Below are 10,865 nucleotides of genomic sequence, written 5' to 3' on the forward strand. Positions count from 1 at the left end.
CTCTTAGGATATGAAAAGAAAGAAACTAAGGAGCATTGTCTGAAGTCTCACATATGGAGAAGGAATCTATTTTTTCCATTGGTGAAAAATTGGAGAATATTTATAAAGAGCCAGAGAAGTTAACAACTTCAAATGAAAGGGGGCTTTATACTTCAAACTAAATTGTATATAAAATTAAGAAATCCATTGCATCTGCTTTAAAAAATCAAATCCCTTTACTATTTATTTATTTATTTATTTATTTATTTATTTATTTATTTATTTAACATAAAAGTTTTTATTAGTAGGCAACAGGAATTTGATTAAACAAGCCAAATCCCAAGTCATCATCAGACTCCTCAGATTGCTTCTTGTCTTTCTTCTCTGCTGCAGTGGACAGTGGGGGAGGGTTGGGTGGCACAGAGGCTGCAGAGCCAGGGGCAGCAGAAACAGCCACTACATCAGCAGGCACACTGGTAAGCTTGCCAACACCCTGGGCAATGACGTGTGTGTGTGTGTGTGTGTGTGTGTGTGTGTGTGTGTGTGTGCACGCGCGCTCGTGTGCGCACGTGCACATGTGTGGGTTTCCAGTCAGCTCACTGATGACCTTGTTGATCTGGTCATTGTCCTCCTGGATGCCCACATTATCTAGTGTCTTCTTGATGTCTTTGGCACTGGGAGAGGAGTTGCCCCCCGAGGGTGGCCAGCAGATAAGAGGTAACTTAGTGCATGTCAGCTGCATGGGACAGGCCTTGTGCTTGCAACCTCCACAGAGACAACAAAAACTCCCCCTCTTACTGCCTTTATTTTGTTTTTTGGCAATAATAATTTTAATCCCACTCAATTATAGCTTCAGGTAAATTTAAGGCACAGTGGTGTCTCCAAATCACTTCTTCCCCCAATATACTATTTTTATTATTGGGAATTTCATATAAGGTACCCCAATCACAGTCACTTCCCAGTCCTTCCGGGTCCACTTTCCATCCCTGTGACCCTCCTCAAGAAAAAAGACAGGAAAAACCAATATTTTTGTTTTCTAGGTTTTTTTTTTTTTAGCTTCTGGGGGGCCCTGGGTCAATACCCAGCAGCCTCTAATTTCTTTCTTTTTTTTAATTAACAATTTTTTTATTCATTTTACATACTGATCACAGATTCCCCTCTTCTCTCCTCCCACCCTTCCAGCTTTCCCCCCACCTCAACCCACCCCTCATTCCCTCCTACTAAATGGTAAGGACTTCCATGGGGAGTCAGCAGAGCCTGGTACATTCAGTAGAGACAGGTCCAAGCCCCTCCCCGTGCCTCAAGGCTGTGCAAGGTGTCCCACCATAGGTAATGCACTCCAAAAAGCCAGCTCATGCACCAGGGATGGATTCTGATCCTATTGCCAGGGGGCCCCTTAAGCAGATCAAGCTACACAACTGTCTTCCAATGCAGAGGGCCTAGTACAGTCCTGTGGAGGCTCCACAGATGTTGGTCTAGATTTCATGAGTTCCCACTAGTTTGGTTTGGTTGTCTCTATAGGTTTTCCCATCATGATCTTGACCCCCCTTGCTCATACAATCCCTCTTCTCTCTCTTGGACTGGACTCCTGGAGCTCGGCTTGGTGTTTGATTGTGGATGTCTGTATCTGCTTCTGTCAGTTACCGGATGAAGGCTCTATGATGACAGTTATGGTATTCACTAATCTGATTACTGGGGTAAGCCAGTTCAGGCATCCTCTCCACTATTGCTAGTAGTCTAAGCTGGGGTCATCCTTGTGGATTCCAGGGAACTTTCCTAGCTCCCGGTTTCTCCCTGTTCCCTTGATGTCTCCCTCTGTCATGGTTTCTCTTTCCTTGCTCTCCTACTCCGTCCCTGTTCCAGCTTGACCATCCCATTCCCTTATTCCTTCATCCCCCATTCCCTACCCTCCATTGTTCCCCTTCATCCCTAGTTTACTCATGGAGATCTCATCTATTTCCCCTTCCCAGGGCAATCCATGTGTCCCTTTTTGGGTCCTCCTTGTTAGCTAGCTTCTCTGGAGCTGTGGGTTGTAGTCTGGTTATCCTTTGCTTTACATCTAGTATCCACTTATGAGTGAGTACATACCGTGTCTGTTCTTCTGAATCTGGGTTACCTCACTCAGTATGATACTTTCTAGTTCCATCTATTTGCCTGCAAATTTCATGATGTCATTGTTTTTCACTGCTGAGTAGTACTCCATTGAGTATATGTACCGCATTTTTTTAATCCATTCCTCGGTTGAGGGGTATCTAGGTTGTTACCAGGTTCTGGCTATTACAAATAATGCTGCTATGAATATAGTTGAGCATGTGTCCTGTGGTATGATTGACCATTCCTCGGGTGTATGCCCAAGAGTGGTATGGCTGAATCTTGAGGAAGATTGATTCTCAATTTTCTGAGAAACTGCCATACTGTCTTATATTGTCTTACACTCTTTCTGCCTCTTCTGCCACAGGGTTCACTGTCCTCTGAGGGGAGAGATTTGATGGAGACATCCCATTTAGAGCTGTGTATTTCACAAGGTCTCTCTCTCTCTCTCTCTCTCTCTCTCTCTCTCTCTCTCTCTCTCTCTGCATAACGTCTGTCAATGGGTTTCTATTTTTGTTCTCATCTTCTGCAGGAGGAAGCTTCTTGGATGATGGCTAAAAATGGCACTAATCTATGAGAATAGCAGACTACTTGAATATAGAAAAATACTTTCTTTTTGACCAGTAGTATTTGGTTTTACTCTAGGTCTCTAGGTCATCTAGTCTCTGCTTTTTAGTCCCCCAAGTGTAGCTGAAAGTTTTCCTGTGTCCCACCTGGTCTGCAGTCAGGACAAATCTCTCTCACTCACCGGTCCTGCAGCTGCTTGGACCCAAATAAACATACACAGGCTAATATTATTTTTAAACTATGGCCATGGAAGGCTTCTTGTTATCTAGTTCTTATATCTCAAATTAACCCATTTCTATTAATCTATATATCGGCACATGTTCTGTGGCTTTACCTGTGTCCCATTACATTTTGCTCCTTGGGTGGCTGGCTGGCATCTTTTGACTCTGTTCTTTCTTTTCCCAGTATTCCTTTAGTCTACTTGTTCCATCTATACTTCCTAACTGGCCAGTAGTGTTTTATTAAACCAGTGTACAAAAGCATTATCACACAGCATTTCCCCTTTTCTGTCTAAACAAAAAGGAAGATTTTAACTTTTACATAGTAAAACTATATATAATAGAACAGTTATCAAGCAAAAATTACAGTTGCAATATCTAGTCTATTTGTATTTGGCAAAATTAAAGAAAACGGTGTCCCATGTTGGGTGCCAAATGTAGATGACTTTCTAAATGGTCAAATTAAATAAATATAAATAACATTAAATAGATAAATAATAAATAATTCTTTTTTCAACCCTTTACTCCAGGGTAATGTTTATCTTTAGGTGTGCTTCTTGTATGCAGCAGAAGGCTGAATCCTGTTTTTGCATTCATTCTGACAGCCTCTGTCATTTTTTTGGGTAATTGAGTCCATTGCTATTGAGAGATATCAATGAACAACCAATGATTGTTAATTCTTGTTATTATTATGGTGGTGGTAGTTTGTGTGTGTGTGTGTGTGTGTGTGTGTGTGTGTGTGTGTGTGTGTGCATGCACATGTCCTTTCTTAGGGTTTTGCTGGTGTTAGATTATTTATTGCCTGTGTTCTCATCGATGTAGTTAACCTCCTTTTGTAGACAAATTTCTAAAATGGTCTTATTAAATAAAAAGCACGGAGCCAAATATATGGGTGAAAGCCTTAGATCAGGGAAATAAGGAAAACCACCAGCCAACCTCACCTCACCAACTCTGCAGCTACCAAATGCAAGTTATTTCCTCTTCCTATGGCAGCTCTGTCACTTTCTGTCTGTCTGTACAGACCTCCAGTTCTCTATGGTTGGTACTGTGATTAAAAGCGTGTGTCACCATGCTTGGCTGTGTTCCCTAGTGTGGCCTTGAACACACAAACATCCTGTCTGCTAAGGGATTAAGGGCGTATGCTGCCTGAATTCTTGTTTACTAAAAATGGCTGGCCTTTTCCCCTTGATCTCCAGGCAAGTTTTATTTATTAATGCACAAATAAAATATCACAGCATTTCAGCAAAAATAAAATATAACCACACCTAAGCAGTGTCAGGTATGGGTTCTATTTCATGGGGTTGGCTTTAAGTTAAATCAGGCAATGACTGGCTACTTCCACAGTTTGTGCCGTCAATGTCCTAGCATATTTTTGGGGGCAGGACAGACTGCAATTCAAAGGATTTGAGGCCTGGTTGGTGTTAATCTTTCTCTTTTGGTAGCCTGCAGAGTACCTTCCTGTACCAAGGGCACTAGAACACAGGGCTGAAGGTTCTATGTAGGCACCATCTTGACCTCTCCGTATTCAATGAGTTGTGTGGGTATTGTCCTCAGCAATTGGGCCTTACTGTCAGTTTGTTGAGAGCAACATATTATCTTGGCAACAGCCTGGGTTGTTTGGGCACTTCCATGGGACCCTTTGGCCAACAACTCAATTGGATATAACCCTGTCCCAGTACTGGGAGCTTCATTTGGTGACAAAAGATGGCCAGCTGGAACTCTGTCTCCCCTCATTATCAGAGAGTTATTTGTCTCCACATATTTTAAGACATTTTCACTGTGCTAGGTTTCCATACCACCTTAAACGCCCCTAATTCGAGCTCTCCCAGCATTCACTTTCTCAACTCCATCTCCTCCCACGCCCCCGAACTCATCCTCCTGTTCCCATCTCCCCACTCCCAACTCACCCATAAAATTTATTTCATTTCCGCCCCCTCAAGGAGATCCATGTATCCACTTTCATCATTTTTCCTATATCTAACCTCTCTGTGTCTACATATTGTAACTTGGTTATCATTTACTTAAAGGCTAAAATCCACATATAAGTGAATACATATTATATTTTTCTTTCTGGGTCTGTGTTACCTTACTTAGGATGACTTTTTCTAGTTCCATTCATTTGCCTGCAAATTGCATGATGTCATTTTTTTAACAGCTGAGTAATACTCCATTGTGTTAATGTACCACATTTTTTTTTATCCATTCCTCTGTTGAGGGACATCTAAGTTGTTTCCAGTTTCTGGCTATTATGAATAGAGCAGCAATTAAACATGGTTGATCAAGTGTTCTTGTGGTCGGATGAATTGGGTATATACCCAAGAGTGGTATAGCTGGATCTTGAGATAGATGGATTCCCATCTTTCTGAGAAACCACCATATTGATTTCCATAGCGGCCAAACAAGTTTGTACTCCCACCAGCATGGATGAGTGTTCTCCTTGCTCCACATCCTCTCCAGTACGAGCTGTCACTTGTATTATTGATCTTATCCATTCTGAGAGGGTATGATGGAGTCTCAGAGTCCTTTTGATTTGTATTTCCTTTTTAGCTAGGGATGTTGAACATCTCAAATGTTTCTTACCCACTTGAGTTTTCTTTATTGAGAATTCTCTGTTTAGATCTGTACCCCATTTTTAAATTTGATTATTTGTTTTTTTTTGATATATAGTTTCCTGAGTTCTTAACATATTTTAGGTATTAGTCTTCTATCAGATATGGAGTTGGTAAAAATCATTTCCCATTTTGTGGGCTGCCACTTTGTCCAAATGATGGTGTCCTTCACCTTATAAAAGCTTTTCAGTTTCATGAAGGCTCATTTATTAGTTGTTGATCTTAGTGAAAGAGATACATCAGCCAAAGAAGTCCCTTTATTTTTGATACATTACAATCTGTAGTTAATTCAATACAGTTTTATGTAGGTATAAATTGTGGCCAGATTTTGTCCTTTGAGGTAAATATGAGTGATGTCAATCATTTGATGCATACCCAGAATCCATCATCTCTGGCTGTTCAGGAAGGTTCTTTATGCCAAATAACTTATAACTCCAAGAAAGTCACTGATAAGAAATCTTAGTTATTTGTCTCAATGTTTAGGATGATTTTTGTGTAAGCTTACCAATAATCTCAAATGGAAACATAAATTATGTTGATATACAAATTAATACAAATTATGTTTAGGCATTGATTTTGCTACTAAGAAAATAAATTTCTGAATTTTACAAAGGCAAAAATTAGCAAAATATTTACAACCACTTGTTTGGAACCTGAAGATCAGTAGGATTGAAAGAATTGATACCACACAAGATAGAAGCAGGGTTTCCGCAAAAACATTTAAAATAAAGACTTCAAAACTTTCAAGGCATTGTAAAAGCACCTTGTTTACTATAAGTAAGACAAAATATTTTATATCTATAATTATCTTTGTAATATTTAACTTCCTTTTTAAATTGGCTTCTTTATGGGATGAGGGGCTTCCCATTCTAAAATTAAAGCATTTGAGATCTGACAGAAGTTGACCTGGCTAGTGGAACTCTAAAGAAGGCACAGAGTTTCCAGGCAACCATAACTCTAAAACATTAGAAGAGACTTTGTCTAGAAAGCACTATGACAATCTCTGACTTGTTTCTGAAGGACAGCAAAGTGAACACTATGTTTTTCTAATCTCAACAAAAAAGACATTACTCACATAAGTCTCCAAGAAAAGATAAAAACTGAGATGAAACTGCTACAGAAGAAGGTACTTTGGTCGAGAAGTCTAAGCTCTAAGTTTTCGTTTGCAATATTGGATGAATAAAACCAATGGTCACTTGAAAATCATTTAACACATTGTATCAACACCTGTCCCACCTGGCACAGGAGACAGGGTTTCAGGAAAGGAAAAGCAAACTTCTTGATCTCACTGAAGTCATATTTAAGAGGACAGATCCAGTAATCAGAATAAACCAGTATTTGATTTATGTTATGAAGGACATAAAATTTGGATATTGTGTTATGAAGAATATGAAATCTGAAATGAGGAACAAGGAAGAATGGGTACCAAAAAATAATTAAGACCTGGAAGAAATGAAGGAAAAAACCTTGGGAAGATCTTTTGAGTACTCCAGATAAACAGAACTGGAAGTATTGAGAGGCCAAGACATGAATATGCTGTCAGATTCATGAGAAAACAAAGAGGTAAGACTGCTGAAAAAGTGAGAAAATAAGCAGAGTATGAAATAAAGATCAGAGAAATAATTGCAGTTCCCTGTGGACTTTTATTCTGTGGACTACAGAGTTATCAAGACTGCAAGGAGTTATGTGGTAGTCTAATTGAATTTCTGGTTGCTATTGTGAATTAAATGAATACAAGATACAAGAGCAGAAAGGAGACCAATGACGAGGAAGAGAAAAGTGTGCATAGTTGCCCATGAACTTGGGAGTACAAATAGAACAGGGAAATAATCATTGTCATTCCAGGATGAGTCCAGTTTTCTTTAATTAGAAAAATCATTCACGTGAGAGCCACAGGAGACTGGAGCAGAATCATGAGTTTTAAAATGAAGAAAAGTAGATGAATTATATGTATTTTAAAAAGGTTTTGATGAGATGTTTTTGATAGGTTGGGTTTGAGGTATGAAAGAAAGACTCAGAAATGATCCTAAGCTTTTTGTTCTGTGTAGCTGTAAATGTGATGCCCTTCACTGAGATGAACAATGTAGAAAGAAAGGAAGATACAAGGTGATGGAAAAGTCAGGAACACTGTTGAGGGCATATCAAGCTTGAGAGGTGCCTGCTAAACAATCAGAAGGGCTAGAGTTAAGATTCCATAACGAGCCAGAAATAAAATCTTAAAGTCGTAGACATATGATATCGCAAGCAATGATTCTCCAGAGAATTGAGAGCAGACAGAAATGGAAGTAAGCTAAGGTTATAATTCAAAGAAAAGAGAATGAAGTAGCAAGAAAAGATGAACAATGAGGTTCTTTTTATACATTTTTTTCATGGTAGAGTGAAGTGATATTAGTTTGAGAAAGAATGGAAGAACGTGTCAGAGCTTTGGCAGAGGAAAATGGCATGCACAGTCACCCAGGAGTGTGGGAAACAACTGCTGCCTTTCCACGAGGGCTCACACGAGTGTGGTTGTGTGAAATTAAGATGGAGCTGTTGCTTTTCAGACATCTTAAATGGGTGCTGGAGCCCATGCATGGAGCCAACAGAGAGCTAGACTTCAGCCAGACTTTAAATGTTTCATAGTTTAACACGTTGGCACATATTGCCCCTTTCAATTGTCCAGTTAAGAAGTAGCAGTCTACAGATTACTAGTCTTAGATTATTTCAAAATGAGGTACATGTTAAAACAAAAGTCATCCTTTTTTCTGTAAAAGACCAACAGTTCATGTTAAGCTGCATGGACATATTGTCTCTAAAAAGCTAAGGTTTTGGTAGCATAGGTTTGAGTAACAATTATCAGCTTCGCTGTTGTAGGCTAAAGCAACTACAGACTATACACAAATGAGTGGATGTGGCTAGATTCTAACAAAGCTTCGTTTACAAAAACAGATGCCAAGCAAAAACCAATGCCAAAAAAAAAATCACAGGACTTAGATTGTACAACTCTTCTTCAAAGCATTATGTAATATCCCTTGATTACATATTATTTGGGAGTAGCTAGGTATGCATCAATATGTATTCATTAAATATTTGGATTAAATTAAAATTTGTGAAACTGTTATGATGCTCTAGGCATAAGAAACCAATTTGAACATTACTTCGCAGAGGGATATCACTGACACCCAAGGGTGATGAGCAGAGCAACAACATCAGTACTATACTGAACTTGTCAGGAATGCAGGGTATAGGCATTGTACCCTGACCTTTTAAATCAGGCTGTACATTTAAAATGAGCCCGCTGTGTTTGTACACACACAGTGGCATTTGAGATAATTTTATTTAGAAGGTATAGAGTCAAATAAGCCATAAGAAATAGCTTTATGCTAGCAAAACCCAGAGTAATGTAAAACTAAAAAGAAGGAAAAATAAATGAGAAAGGGGCAAGCGTGTCCTGAACATGTGCCCATCTGGTATGAATCCACAGCTAAAATGTGTATCCACACAGCTGAGTACTTTTTAACCCATGGATGGACTTTGGAATCATTATGTCTAAACAATAGAGTCAGTCACAAATGGCAACATAGTGTACGATTGAAATTAAATAAAATTTTCAGGAAAAGCAAATCAATAGAATCAGAAAGTAGATTTGTTGTTGTCAGAGGCTGAGGTAAAGGAGACAGAGGGTGGCCAGAGTCAGCTGGGGTTTTGAGAGGTGGTAAACATTCTGGAATTGGAAAATGGCAGTGGCCGCACAACTGTCAATCTACTAAAAAACACCCCATTACACATTTAGGGAATGTGAATTGAAGTCCAACTTCCAGAGTCTAAAGGACTGAAAATCAAGAGCAGTGATGAAATGTGTGATGAGGTTTCCCTCTGTGGCAATGTGTGGTGACTACCCTTGAAGAGCTCGTGCGGAGTAAGAGAGATGAGCAGCAGCTCAGCTTCCTTAAAGACACAAAATGTAAGGAGTTTTCCTTTAGCCCTCAAGGTGGGTTTAATTATAAGGATGAAAAACTGTGGAGAAATTGATTTTCTGGTTCACCTAAAGTAACCTACTTTGAGTTAGGTTGGCAGGGAGGTTAACTGGCAACTCCCACTGAGAGAAGGGGAGGGAAAGAGGGAAAGGGGAAGGAGGCGAAGGAAGCAGAAAATGAAAGGGATAGAGGGAGAGAGAGGGGAGAACAGTACAGAGAATAGGGAGAGAGAGGGGGAGAGAGGGGAGAGAGGGGAGAGCAGTACATGGAGAATAGGGAGAGAGAGGGGGAGAGGGGCAGAAGATGGGGAGAGAGGGAGAGAGGGAGAGAGGGAGAGGAGGGGGGGAGCTTACTCTGGATATAGCATGAGTACAGTCCTATATTAACTTACACCTCATATCCTCACCACCAACACCACAACCCCACACCCGAAACCACAGACAGCCTCCAGGCTTTCCTCTCCATCTCCATAACAGCCTTAGGCCCAATCACACAATCTGAATTGGAAGACCTGGTTGTTTGTATATGTTCTAAAAGGAACCCTAACTGTTTGAGTGTTCCACATAGCTGGGAAGCAGTAATCACAGAGCTCCTTGATGGCTGAATGAGTCATGCTGAGGCAAACAGACTGGAGTGGAAGCTTGTCTCCAATCTACACGTGTCTCCCTCCCACTCATAGCAGGAATCTATCTGTGCAGTCTCTGACTACAACTTAGTACCCTTCTCTGACACATAACATTTGCAAAGGGCTTCCTGAGTTGAAAACCTTCTTAAGTAAAGCATGACGTTTAAGTAGCAAAGTATTTACAGATGGAAAAAAAAAAAAGAAGACATTGACTTCTTTAGAGGCTGACATCTAGCAGGCTTTGATTTTAAGGTTGTCAAAGATCGTTTCCCTTAAGTTAATAACATCAAATTCTTGTTTTTAATTTTTCTTTTGATTGACACATGATCACTATATATAGTATTGGTGTACAATGTGATGTTTTGAAATGTGCATTGTATAACCATCAAATCAAGTTAATCAGCATGTCTATCACTTTAAACACTTATCATTTCTTTGTGATGAGAAATATTAGAGGGACAGGGTTACACTATGTAGTGCTAACTGGGCAGGGACTCACTATGTAGACGAGATTGGTCTCAAACTCATGGAGATTTATCTGCCTCTGCCTCCAGATCTTGGGATTAAAGGCATGTGCTACTATGCTCAGAAATGAACCATTTAAAACTCCTCCCTTTGTAACTATTTTAAATATGTTTTTTATTGTTAATTATAGCTACCCTTGTTATGTAATAGAACAATAAAACATATCTCTTCTATCTATCTTATTGTCACACTGCAACTGTTGACCAATACTCTATCCTTGCCTCCCTGTCCAACTTCTGTAAATCACTACTTTCTCAAATTGTATAATATCCATTTTTTTTTTAGATTCTACATT

General features: G+C 39.6%; 1 pseudogene; it reads right to left on the reverse strand.

The window, feature by feature from the left end:
* Nucleotides 1-280: 280 nt before the first annotated feature.
* LOC128110600 (60S acidic ribosomal protein P2-like) lies at nt 281-710 on the reverse strand (annotated as a pseudogene).
* Nucleotides 711-10,865: the final 10,155 nt, after the last annotated feature.

The sequence above is a fragment of the Peromyscus californicus genome, unplaced genomic scaffold, assembly GCF_007827085.1.
Source record: "Peromyscus californicus insignis strain IS unplaced genomic scaffold, ASM782708v3 Scaffold_15__1_contigs__length_86483966, whole genome shotgun sequence".
In the NCBI taxonomy this organism is placed as follows: domain Eukaryota; kingdom Metazoa; phylum Chordata; class Mammalia; order Rodentia; family Cricetidae; genus Peromyscus; species Peromyscus californicus.